Below are 13,944 nucleotides of genomic sequence, written 5' to 3'. Positions count from 1 at the left end.
TCACTCCTCTCCCCCCTCAACTCCAGTGTGAGCAGCCCCAAGGAACTTGCAAATCCCAGCAGGCCACCTGGGAGTGCAGGTCAGAAAAGTGCTGAGGCCGCATGGGAGTAGCCAGGCAGCTCTGCTGGGGAGCCCTCCTGCATGGTGACACTGCCACAGTCCCTTTTCAACTGGATTTTCTGGTAAAAAAACGGACACGTGGCAACCCTACAGTCTGTGCCCACCTGCCTCCACCCTACTCCCACCCCAGCCAACCACAGCCTCTATGCCACCGACCATACAGGGGCTCTGTCCCAGGGGGTAGAGGCCCTCTGTATTGGGATATTCCTGAAATAGCCTAGCTGGCCAAAGGGGTTGCAAGGCCGTAACGCATCAGATTCACTTGCAGGACATCAGAGCAGTTAGAGGTAGGGTTGTCAACTTTCTAATTGCACAAAACTGAATACCCTAGCCCCCCCTTCCCTGAGGCACAACCCCCACACTCACTACATTCCCCCTTTCTTGGTGGCTTGCTCTCCCCCACCCTCACTCACTTTCACTGGGCTGGGGCAGTGGGTTGGGGTGTGGTAGGGAGTGAGGACTAGCTAGGGGTGCTAGCTCCGGGGTGGGGCCAGAAATGAAGTGTTCAGGGTATGGGAGGGGGCTCCGGGCTGGGGCAGGGAGTTGGGGTGCATGAGGCTCCAGCTGGGGTTGCGGGCTCTGGTGTGGGGTGGAGGGATTTGGGATGTAGGAGGGGGCTCTAGGCTAGGGGGTGGGCCCGAGGATTTGGAATGTGGGTGGGGGCTGCAGGTTGGGACATGGGAGGGGGTATAGGCTCTGGGCTGGGGGTGCAGGCTCTGGGCTGGGGATGAGGGGTTTGGGGTGCAGAAGGGGGCTCTGGGTTGGGGGGAGGCTCAGGGCTGGGGCAGAGGGTTGGGGCTCGAGGCTTGGGTGTGGGCTTACCTTGGGTGGCTCTCAGTCAGTGGCGCAGTAGGGCTAAGGCAGGCTCCCTGCCTGTCCTAGCTCCCTGCTGTGTCCCAGAAGCAGCCAGCAGGTCCAGCTCCTAGGCAGGGGGGCCAGGAGGCTCCGCACACTGCTTTTGCTCACAGAACCCTCCCCTGCTTCCATTGGCCGTGGTTCCCAGCTAATGGGAGTGAGGAGCTGGTGCCTGGGATGGGGGCTGCACACAGAGCCCCATGGAGCAGCCGGACCTGCTGGCCACTTCCAGGGCACAGCGCGGTGTAGCCCAGTGGGCCAGCTTACCTGTATTATATTCATTGCTTTCTTATCCTGCTTTATTATATTTCGTAGTAATGCAAGGAATCTACAGGCTTTTATCCTGTAAGATTTGGCTTTAGTAGATAGTGTGAGGCTTGAAGCCTATAACCTTTGGTATAGATAAGCTTAAGTAACTCATAAGTTATGGGCAACTGAAAGTAGCACGCAAGAGGGGGAATTCTGTCCAGAATTCTGACATTAGCCACCCACATAGCTGATACCAGCACAGAACATCGCTGACTCCAGCATCTGGAAGGTTCCGGACAGAACCTCTGACCGCAAAGGAGCCATGACAGCAAATTGACGTGTATGCTAATAGGGTAACATCATACATAAACTAACCTATAGAAAACGGACACCTTAAGGGGAATACAAATAAGGATCTCTATTGAATATGCATTGGATATGGCAGCGGCAGTGTAACCTGCTATAAAAGTAACATCCCAGGGACAGCAGATAGGTTGGAGAGATGTAGACCAGAGTGATGGCCAGCAGGGAAGATGAGGACGATGATGGAGATGAGAAAGATAATGGTTAAATATGAAAGATAACGGTTAAGTATGTAAGATAATGGTTAAGTAGGTTAAGAAAGATAAGGGTGTAAGTCTGGACGTCCAAATACTTTCTGTATTATCTCTATCTGCCTTGTTGATCTTAAGTGTGTATAATCTTTGCTAAATTATTAATAAATATATATATAAAGAGTTCCAATGGAGTGAGTGTTGCACTGTGCACATCGGGGTTCCCAAATTTTATGATAATTTTACAATAATCTTACTTGGTCTGATCTTGGGACAAGAACCTGTGTATCCTCAAGTTACGATTATATACACCCAACTTTGGGTCAGGCTACACTGGTGCCAGGACAGGTAGGGACTAGCCTGCCTTAGCCCTGCAGCACCACTGACTGGAATCTAACGACTCAGTCGGCGGTGCTGACCAGAGCCGCCAGGGTCCCTTTTCGACGGAGCGTTCCGGTCGAAAACTGAACACCTAGTCACCCTAGTTAGAGGCCTGAATTCAGAGTAAAGGCAGAAAGATATTTTCAGCTCCTCTAACTTAATGGCAGCTCATAATCCTCATAGTTGCATGCATTACTACCTGACATCTCTTGCCTCCCAATTTACCCTCTCCCACCCTCAACCTGGAAGGTTTCAAGGGGCACAACACGGGGCCATTTACAGCAACTCTACCTTGTATATGCACTGAGGGATTCCTTGAGTCAGCTGCAGGACACTAATGGCACCTTTAAATGATATAGTGCATAGCTGGTCCAGAGCAAAGACAAAATATATCCTTCAGTCTGTCTGTGTGCCTCCCCACTGCATTGCAATATCCACTAAGCTCTGACAGCACAGTCCAAACACTCTGTTCATAGGACAGCAGAGGGCCGGGGAAGAAGAAGAAGAGATGAAGATGGGGGAAGGGAAGGAGGAAGCAGCTACCTCAGAATTCTGAATTCTGTACACCTGCAAAAAATTGTATTAGTGCATTTATGTTCAGTAGTAATACCCTGAAGGACTTTAGTCCAAGATCCTTTCACAAACATTAAACTTCACAGCACCCCTGTGTGGGGATACTGAGGTACAGTCTTCAAGATCCCATTTCAGCTAAGTACTTAGGCACGTATGTAACTTTAAGCACAGGAGTAATCCCAGTGAACTCTATGGTGTCAAGTATCAGGGGGTAGCCGTGTTAGTCTGTATCCACAAAAACAACAAGGAGTCCGGTGCACTTTAAAGACTAACAGATTTATTTGGGCATAAGGTTTTGTGGGTAAAAAACCACTTCTTCATATGCATGGAGTGAAAATACAGACGCAATCTGTACAGAAAACGATCCCTCACTCTCTCAGACCTTGGGAGACAGGCCAATCCTCGCTTACAGACAGCCCCCCAACCTGAAGCAAATACTCACCAGCAACTACACATCACACCACAGAAACACTAATCCAGGAACCAATCCCTGTAGCAAACCTCGTTGCCTACTCTGTCCCCATATCTATTCTAGTGACACCATAAGAGGACCCAACCGCATCAGCTACACCATCAGAGGCTCATTCACCTGCACGTCTACTAATGTTATATATGCCATCATGTGTCAGCAATGCCCCTCTGCCATGTACATTGGCCAAACCGGACAGTCCCTGCGTAAAAGAATAAATGGACACAAATCAGACATCAGGAATGGTAACAAAAAAAAGCCAGTAGGAGAACACTTCAATCTTCCTGGACATTCTATAACAGATTTAAAAGTAGCTATACTTGAACAAAAAAACGTCCAAAAGAGACTTCAAAGAGAAACAGCAGAACTAAAATTCATTTGCAAATTTAACACCATTAATTTGGGCCTGAATAGGGCTGGGAGTGGCTGGTTCATTACAAAAGCAGCTTTACCTCTCCTGGAATTGACACCTCCTCATCTATTATTGAGAGTGGACAATATCCACCCTGATCGAATTGGCCCTGTCAACACTGGTTCTCCACTTGTGAGGTAACTCCCTTCTTTTCATGTGTCAGTATAATAATGCATCTGAAGAAGTGTTTTTTTACCCACGAAAGCTTACGCCCAAATAAATCTGTTAGTCTTTAAGGTGCCACTAGACTCCTTGTTGTTTTTACTGAACTCTATGAGACTACTCCTGTGCTTAAAGTTACAAGCATGACTGAATCTGTCTAACATACTCCTGTTATCAGAATATCCATTACCATAATATCTCAGCATCTCCAATCTTTAAAGTATTTTTCAGCACAACACCCCTATAAAGTAGGGTATATTTACCCCATTTTACAGATGGGGAACCAAGATGGAGAGGCTAAATGACTGGCCAAGGGGATACTAGAAGTCTGTGGCAAAGAAGGGAACTGAATCTAAATCTCTGAAGTCCCAGTTTAGCTCCCTGACTACTAGATCATCCCCAATCATAGGCGGAGTAATTTGCCAGGGTAATACAGCAATTAGTAGCGGAGACAGGAACAGAAACCAGGAGCATCCCAACCTACCTGCTCAGTAACATTTCATTTAACACAGTTCAGTCTGAAGTAAATAAGTAACTATTCTTCCCACTAATTACAAATTTACTTGCTTTGGAAAACATACTTTGTGGTACCGACTGTTTTTCATATTTTATTTCAAACAGGATTACTCAGAAGCATGTGCATTTGTGTTGGTTGTAGCCTAGTAACCATCAAAACTTCACAAAAAAACTACTTTCATGTCCCCTAACTCCTCATTGAGATCTGACTGCTAACTGTCTTCTGAGGGGTGTTTTATTATGATGATGATCGAATGTCTATAAAACAGAAAATGAAAGTCACCTGTATTTTAGGAACTTGTATGACCCTATCAGCATAACGTAACTCTGAAATTTGTATATTTAAACAAACAAAACAAAAACTATCTATGACCTTGATGGGCAGACCCCTGTGCAGATCACTACAGGAGTCAATGAGGCTCTGAGAGTGAAGGGATCTGGACTCCTGGACCTCTTTAGAGGTTTGCCACCCACAAACATTCAAAAATTATGAGCTGGGGCTTTAAGAAAATATCAAATAGCATGAGATGTGAATAAATTCCTGCGAGATGGCAACACTGTGACATTGCAGGATCAGAGCCTATGTAACCTTGCACTGTGATGTGACAAACAAAATCTTTATTGTTTTCATAAATGTGACTTCTACATTTTAAAAAAGTGCCTTGAGTACTTATCTTATTGCACAGCTTCTCCTGCTGTCTGCAAATAACTAACCATTTTTAAAATTAATTATTCAGGTTAGTCATTTCCCTGCCACAAAGGGATATTTTTTCTCAAATGGCACTAACCCCCACAGACTTGTAAACAAAGCAAGAAATCCTATTTTATTTGATTCACTTTGAGATGACATGAAAACCACTTCAATATTACATACTGAACAAACACAAAGAAAACCTCACCCAATGGAAAATGGCAAGCAAGTCAGTGCCAGTCTCATTTGCCTCCCAGTGTCAGACAGAAAACTCAGCATGGCAGTGCTATCAGCACCAGGGACATATGTCTAATTAAAAGTTGGGGTTTTTTTGTATTTAACATACAGCTAGCTTAGCAGAATTCTAACTATAGATACTGTCATAGATGAGTGAGCTAGGGTATAAATGGAAATGGCCAAAGGCAAAACAACTGTTAAAGTAGCAGGATTAGAACAAATCAGCATTTTATTCCTTTTCTATTAATAAAACTTCTCTGCAGATAAATCACTGATTAAACAATGAAGGTATTAGATTAGACTGCATAATTAATGGGGAAGTGAAATGCACATGACAGCCTGTTGTCCCTGTGCACTTTGGGAAACATTCTGCTGGTTTGAATGCAGATGAATAAATGGCTGAGCATATGCGTCGATGGGAGGGCTTTGGCTTCCTTGGACATGGGATTCTGATTTTGGAAGGAGAGAGAGGTCCACCTGACCAAGAAGTGGAGCAGGGTTTTCAACTAAGTTCAAAGCAGACAGGTAACTAAAGTACAGAGGTAAGCATAAATAAGGTGAATTTAACAGAGGGCTAGAAGTTGGTGGAGGAAAGGTTAAATCATAGGGTCATAGAAGCAATAAGACGGAAAAGTCACTGGGGGAATCTGCTCAACAACTTAGATGTCGATACACAAATGCAAGGAGTATGGGGAATAAAAAGGAAGTATTAGTAGATAAGCTCAATTATGACAAATTAGACAATTGGCTTCACAGAGACTTAAGGGGGATAAATCTTGTGACTGGAATATTGGTATAGAGAAATATAGCTTGTGCAGGAAGAACAGGTAAAGTAAGAAGGAGGGAGATGTTGCATAAGGAATATATACAGTTAGGGTGACCAGATGTCCCAATTTTATAAGAAAAAGCCCTGAATATCAGGACTGACCCTATCAGGACTGACCCCCCACCCTCTGTCCCAATTTTTCACATATGCTATCTGGTCACCCTATATACAGTCACATGTTCTGAGGTGCAGAAGGAGGCAGACCAGTTCAAAGTCCCTGGGTAAAGATAAAATGGGGAAAACTATATGATGATGCCATGGCAGGGGTCTATTACAGACCACCAAATCAGGAAGAGGAGGTGGATAAAGCATTTTGAGAAAAAATAACAAAAATATCCAAAACACAAAACCTGGTAATAATGGGGGACTCTAACTATCCAGACATCTGTTGGAAAAGTAAAGTGGCAAAATATAAGTTCTTGGAATATCTTGGAGACAACTTTTTATTTTAGCAAGTGGAGGAAGTAGCAGGGGACTCAGCCATTTTAGACTTGATTCTGACCAACAGAGAGGAACGGGTTACAAAGGTGAAGGTGAAAGGCAGTTTAGGTTAAAGTCATCATGAAATTATAGAGTTCATGATTCTAAGGAAAGGAAGGAGTGAGAGCACCATAATATAGACAATGGACTTAAAAGGCAGAGTTTAACGAACGCAGAGAACTGGTAGGTAAGGTCCCAGGGGAAGGAAATCCAAGAGACTTGCAGGAGAGCTGGCAGCTTCTCAAGACACTATTAAAGGCACAACTGCAAACTATTCCAGTGTGAAGGTAAGATAGGTAGAATAGTAAGAAGCCAATATGGCTCCATCAGGAACTCTTTAATGACCTGGAAAATCAGAAAGGTATCCTACAAAAAGTGGAAACATGGATGAATTGCTAAGGAGGAGTACAAAAGAATAGTTGTATGCAGTGTTGTTGTAGCCATGTTGGTCCCAGGATATTAGAGAGACAAGGTGGACCAACTTTTCTTGGTGAGAGAGAGAAACTTTTGAGTTTACACAGAGCTCTTCTTCAGGTCTGGAAAATGTACCCAGAGTGTCACAGCTAAATACAAAGTGGAACAGGTAGTTGAGCACATATTTCAAGGCCCCATTCAAGGTGAAGTGGCTCGTTAACATCCCTGTTGTCGTAGGACAAAAAGGGGGATCAGCTGGTTATAGGTTGTTGTAATAAGCCACCTTGTCTCTCTAATATTCTGGGATGAACATGGCTACAACAACACTGCATACAACTATTCTTCTTCTTTACTGGGATCATGATTTTTAGTTTCTGGAAAAGTTACGAATTTAAGCTCCCAGGCTCATCTTTTGAAAGTGTTGTGAGGATGAGGACTGATAGGCCAGATATAAAGTGATCACTTTGTCAAAAGTGTTCACCCACAGGTGATAGGGTGTTTTTGTCTGATCATTCCCGTGTAAATTCATTCGAGAGCAGAGTAATTGTCTAGTTTCACCCACATAGTATTTATTGGGGGCATTTAGTGGTGTACCTCATCCAGAGCACATGCTGTAATAGGCATGTGTGTTATGAGGAGTAGCTGTGGAGATATTTCTGTAGGTTTTGCACCTGTTGTTCTGGTAGGGTCTGGTGCTGCTCTGAGTTGGTGCTAGGAGTTGTTATAAAGAGGATGGTGATCAATTATGCTTTACCTTCGGTGGATATGAAGTAATGGGCTTAATCTGCAGAAAAGGAGATTTAGGTTAGATATTAGAAAAACCATTCTAACTATAAGGATAGCTTCCAAGGGAGGTTGTGGAATCCCCATCACTGGAGGTTTTTAAGAACAGGTTAGACAAATATCTGTCAAGGACGAGCTAGATATACATAGTCTTGCCTCAGTGCAGGGAGCTTGATTAGATGACCTCTCGAGGTCCCTTCCAGCCCTACTGTGATGTTCTGTACCTCAGGGGAACACCTTACACCCCCATGTTCATCCTTATGATTGTGTGGTAGCCAATGCAAAGTTTGTCATGTCAGGTGTCTTCAGAAGGCTCATGATGCACTGAGCATTGTTGTTATAGTAATGTTATATTAATTGTTGTTATAGTATTGTTATAGGTTGTGATTTCAAGTATATAGTTATGAGGCTGACAATGTGTCCTCATGTTTTAAAGCAAGCCCAGGCAAAAACTCTCCAAGAGCAGAGGGGCAGTTCACACCTCATCAGAGCATGTATGGGACAAACCCAGCCCAGTCTCACAGGAATAGAGGACACCGGCCTAGGCAATAACAAAGGATCTGTTGGACTCTTGAGTGAGTCACCCCCCTTCCTTTGGTCAGTTTGGGACAGCGATGAGGTAATGCTCACCTGACTCTGAAGGGGAGGGGGGGCAAAGCCAAGAGGGAAGAAAGGATATGATAAAAGGGAGAGACATTTGCCATGCACCCTCTCTCTCTTCCATCTCCATCTCCAGACATCACCACCAAGCAACTGAAGCACTGATCAAAGGGGAGAGCCTGGGTGAAGGGCAACCAGCCAGCCTGTGGTGAGAAGCATCTAAGTTTGTAAGGGCATTGAAAGTGTTAAGATCAGCTTAGAATACGTTTTGCTTTTATTTTACTTGACAAAATCTGACTTCTTGTGCTTTGACTTATAATCACTTAAAATCTATCTTTGTAGTTAATACATTTGTTTGTTTATTCTACCTGAAGCAGTGTGTTGGGTTTGAAGCATGTCAGAGACTCCCTTTGGGATAACAAGCCTGGTGCATATCAATTTATTTGTTAAATTGACAAATTCATATAGGCTTGCAGCATCCAGTGGGCATAACTGGACATTGCAAGATGGAGGTTCCTAGGGTTGTGTCTGGGCCCAGAGATATTGGCTAGTGTCACTCGGTTGTACAATCCAAGGAGCAGCTTACATGCCAGAGGCTGTGCATGAACAGCCCAGGAGTAGCGGTTCTCACAGCAGAACAGGGTAAGGCTGGCTCCCAGAGTCGAGGATTAGAGGGACCTAGCAGATCACCGCTCCAGATAACACCAGAGGGGCATGTCACACCTACATTTCTAAGAGTCTATTAATCTAGCAGCCATGCCAGAGCCACCCAATTCCTGAGTAACAGCTGTGTCCTGATATTGGTGATACATGAAGAGTACATGACTAAAATCTTGGCTGCAATACTGATAAATTGTAAATCTCATGAAACAAGTGTGTCTGAGGGGTACTTTGTACAGGAAAAATGATCTAAGTTACCGGTGAAATTGGATGATGATAGTCATATGTTGAAGCTAATCAGTATCCATAAACATATGCCCTCTGTGGTATATATTTTTGTCTTTAACTGTAAGATGTCTGCCTGCTTGTCTGCTAGTGGCAGAACTGTGAAGAAATGATGGATGATGGAGCAGCTTACAGAATGGAAGACAGTTTGCTCTCTCCCCTCAGGATTTTATAAACATTCTTTCTTTCTTTGTTGTTTTTCTTTCTTAATCTGAAATAGAAGCCCCACATACATGGCACACATTTTGCTCCTTGGAGGGGGCTAACATTTCATGTGCATGTGACAGTGACCTGCACTGCCAGGATAGTGGACTAGGTAATCTAATAGATTGTTTCTATCTCAATCATTCTGAGACTGGAAGGATAGCCACATGGCTAAAGTCATAGACTTGAACTTTGGAAATGTGGGTTCAGTTTCCAGTCCTATCCCAAATTTTCTGCCTGATCTTGGGCATCACACTACAGCTTTCCCCGCTGCCCCTCCCATCTGTAAAATGGGGACAATTATATTTCCTTTTCTCTATCTTTGAACAGTACATAGCACAATGGGTATAAAAGTAAGCTGTCAAACATGTAGCTTAAGTCTGTTAATATGTGCCCAGCATCTAGCACTGACTATGACTAGGGCCCCTATACACTATGATAATACACGTAATAATAAGTTAGCACCTCTTGGGTGGGGTCTGTGCTAAGTGAGCAAACCTCTTCAAAAGGCATTTTCAGGTCAAGAAAATATTTAATCATTAGTTTCAAAATATGCAATGTCATACAACCTAAGCAGCACATTTTAAACACAGGGATATGCAAATAAATCCAACATTTGCATGTGTGTTTGAGCCTGTGTAGGGGATTCAGTGTCTTATACAGAGCATTGAGAACCCGATATGTTTACTAAAGAATCCAACATAAGCCCTGAAAAAAGCAGACATACTGCAGTGCCTGCAGAATATGTGCAACTGGAAGATATGAGAGATTGCAGAATACTTAAATAGGTGCTTCTCAACTTCTGAAATGCCTGAGCAGCAGAGCTTCCATAACTGAATTATACATGTATTTCATTATATGTGAGCACACTTTAAAATGGAATAAGATTTAGAAAAAAGAGATTGCAACGGGCAGTTTTTTCAAATCAGAAGGAAAAGCAGAGGGTGTCACCCAACCACTGAAAATCTAAAGATTTGCCATTCAACACATTTCTAATTGCTGTCATGCCTATATGCTCCTTTGACTATAGCAATAAAAATGAATGGTGCTCACCTTTGTGGTGATGGAGGGTTTCCTTCCCTTCCTTATGCTCTAGGGGCCTGGCAAGACCTATAGAATAAATAGAGATAAATATCACTCCAGGGATGGACAGCACACTTGGTGAATCAGGAAGGGATCTGAAGTGTCTTTACATAATCACCAGATAGGGCCTCAGGGCTTAAATACATTTTTATATACTTTTTATACATTTCTATACACTTCTACATAATTTTTATATACTTTGCTCTGATTTTAGTTCTGCTGTGGAAAGAATTTAATTTAAATGGCATTTCATCACAGCAAATATGCTATTACTACCTGGAGCCCATAGTTAGTTAATGGCCATTATCTATAACCTTTCCATTTACTTTACGGTGAAAATTCCAAAGTTCTTTGTCTTTCTAAATTAGATTTTCACCCGCATTGCTGGGGCCAAGGAAGGCAGCATAAGCTAGACCCCATGGCAGCTTCTCTTCTTCAGGGGTGCCAGAGTGGGAAAGCGGGAAGCACATATATTGTCTTAAATGCACATTGGCTCTGATATTTTCAGCCTGGCACAATTTATAGACAATTTGCACTGCCAAATGGAAAGAAATTGGTTGACAGTCTGCATATTGACTTTTAAGGAACGCAACACCTGATCCAGTCTCCCAAGTCATTCACAAGCACAGTTGAGACCAGCATTTCATTACTAGTGTCAGAATTATAGTGAGTGACAACTAGAAAACCTTGTTATGTATTTCAGCAAGATTGCAGCTAAGCTTTGATTAATATTTAGGCATCCACATTTGCAGAAGCAACATTTTTTTATTTGCTTTTAAAATGCTTTTGATATTATAGCCCAGAATTTATAGAGAGGTATTTTTCTACAAGATGCTTCCCCCCACTTTAATAATTTATGTTTTGTTTTGTCTTGTCTTGGTTTCTGCCAGATGAAAGATTTTCCATAACTTTGTGAAAATTCTGAAGCAATTTTTATGCACACAGTGATCAAAGTTGGACTGCTGGATTGATGCAATTAGCTGCTCATTAAAAGCCATGGGGCTGATGTATTCCCATTGATTTGACTAACCTGATATTTTGTGCATTATAAAACTAAAAATACTTATAAGTCACATAATATCATCTAGCAATTTACAATATTCTTCAAGTTCACATTGTACTTGAACATGTTCCATGTAGGTTCCATGTAGGGTGTATGTACTATGCCACTCTATATATGGAATAAGATATGCATCTAAGGCAATTTCATGGCATTTGTGGAATTCAAATAATTTGTGTTGGAGTCTGGCACCTTCTGCTCTTTTTGCTGCTGCTCCTTGCCTTTCAGTTTGGTTATGTTTTCCACAAGGTTTCAAACAATAACATGATCTTTACGGTCTCTTACCATTAATGTACAGCATGTGTTTAGTAAGTTCATTTATTCTCTCTGCTGTGTGGTTCAATTTCCTTATCATGTACAGAAGCTGCCCCAAAATAATTCTATTACCCATTTCAGCAACCACATTTCCAAGCTTATAATAAGATGGTTTTACTTCTATGGTTGGTGTTGAAAAAAAAAGGAAATAAAGGAGTCATTTGAAAACTAACCAAGCCAGTGAACTCTTCTTATTTTCTTCAAACTTGGCTTGCTTGGTTGATCTCACTGAGATATTTTAAGTCATATACAGATATAAGGCTTAACTTTCAGCCTCAATTCTGCACTTCCTGACTTGAATTTTTGATTCCACAGCCTTCATATTTAATTTTGACTTTTAAATGCTTTTTTACCCAACCTTAATGTTGCCATTAATTACTTTCTTTAAAGCCTTGCTTGTTTAATGAAAAGAATAAAAAGTAGAATGTGCAAATTCATTAATCTCAATCTATTTAGTATGACGACTTTCAAACAGGATCATTCTTAACAAAGGCCTTCCCCGACATATCCACGTTTAGGTCAGCAGAGAGTTTAGATCAATCATAGCTAAAGACCTTCAGAGTTCCCCAGTATTCTAAGCTGCTCTAGGGTTTTTCATTTCAAAATTATTAAAACAAAACAGACAATTCTACTTTCTCCATGAAATTTTCCATTTTCAAATCTTAACCACTGAACCGATTTTCTTTAGACTTCTGGGCTTGTTCTTTATCTCTTAATTACTTCTGTAAAACAATCCAAGTTTGAAAAAAATCATTTCTACCATTTTTTAGTTAGAATTTTGCCTGCACAAAATTTCTGATGTATACCTCTGAGCAGGGAGGGATGGTTATTTTAATATCCATTTTCAGAACAAGTCAATTGATTTTTATTAGAATTTCATTTCCACCACTCAAAAAAATGGCCTATGGACCAAGACCAAATGTGGAAAAAATTAACAACCAAGTAGGTTGCTTGAGAAAATTATGAGCCACTGAAGAAGAAAAGTTAGAATGGAAGTTGGAACTACTATGCCTCTTCCTTATTTGCATAGGAAGTAATTCAGGGAAGTCCCATGGCATGTATTGTACTGGAAGTCAGAGAAGATGACCACAGCAGTCCTTCTGGGTTTTATAATCTTATATTGCGGTGCAAACAAAAGTTATTCATCTCCACAACCCCCCTGGGCAGTAGGTAAGTATTACTGACCCTGTTTCTCAGCTAGGGAAACTAAGGCAGAAAACTTAAATGGCTTGCCCAAGGCAATCAATGTCAGAATGAGGACTGGAATGTTCAAGCCCTTTGCTTTCAATCCCATGCTTAGAGCACTAGATAATGTTACATCTCTTGCCACTTGAGCAGCCCCCTGGCAACATACACAGTGCCCACTGGCTGCTCAGCGGAAGAGCCACAGCTGAGTTGTAATCATTGGCAAGTAGCCATGGAGGAGCTTGCGGTATTTCTAAGTCCAGTGATAATAGCCCAGGCTGCACTCACTCACTCTCACAGCTGTGAATTGCTCTGAGGTCCCTCCAGATGCCAAGGGACCTGTAGCCATGGGTTTTACAAATTTTAGGGGCCTGCCTTGATTATCTGCGAGTGAGGGGATTCAAAGTGGGTGACTAGGCAGTGATTTTTCTGAAGAATCACAACTGCAAATTTTCGACTTTCCAGATACCTTTTTCTTTTGTGGAAAAAACCTCAAAAATGTGAAATGACCTATCAATTTTCTTTTTGAAATGAACACTGAAGTTAGCTGTGACATGTTCAGAGTCCCAAAACTCAAGCAGGGCCCAGCTTTGTGGTTTCAAAAGGCCATTTCTACCTAGGATAAATAACAAAGAAAGGCCTACTTATATGCAAGGGAAAACACAACTAATGGATTTCAACTGTATATATTTTACACTTTTATTACATAAACAACAAAACTCTTGTTTCTCTTTTGAGTAGCACAAACCAATTTGAATTAATCAAGACTTAGAGGTCTCTTCTTTGACCAGCTCTTGTATGGATCACTTCCTAATGTTAATGGAATTATA

The 13,944-nt window shown here is 42.1% G+C and overlaps 1 protein-coding gene across 2 annotated transcripts in view; it reads right to left on the bottom strand.

The window, feature by feature from the left end:
• The window catches only part of RNF152 (ring finger protein 152), a 204,580-nt gene that overhangs the window by 97,904 nt on the left and 92,732 nt on the right, over positions 1 to 13,944 (bottom strand). For both annotated transcript variants that reach the window (XR_014710470.1, XR_014710471.1), the window contains exon 2: positions 10,525 to 10,581. The gene's annotated coding sequence lies outside the window, so the exon portion shown is untranslated. The remainder of the gene's footprint in view (positions 1 to 10,524; positions 10,582 to 13,944) is intronic.

Source organism: Lepidochelys olivacea, assembly GCF_965140295.1.
Source record: "Lepidochelys olivacea isolate rLepOli2 genome assembly, chromosome: 2".
Taxonomy (NCBI): domain Eukaryota; kingdom Metazoa; phylum Chordata; order Testudines; family Cheloniidae; genus Lepidochelys; species Lepidochelys olivacea.
This window is presented reverse-complemented; position numbering and strand designations above follow the sequence as displayed.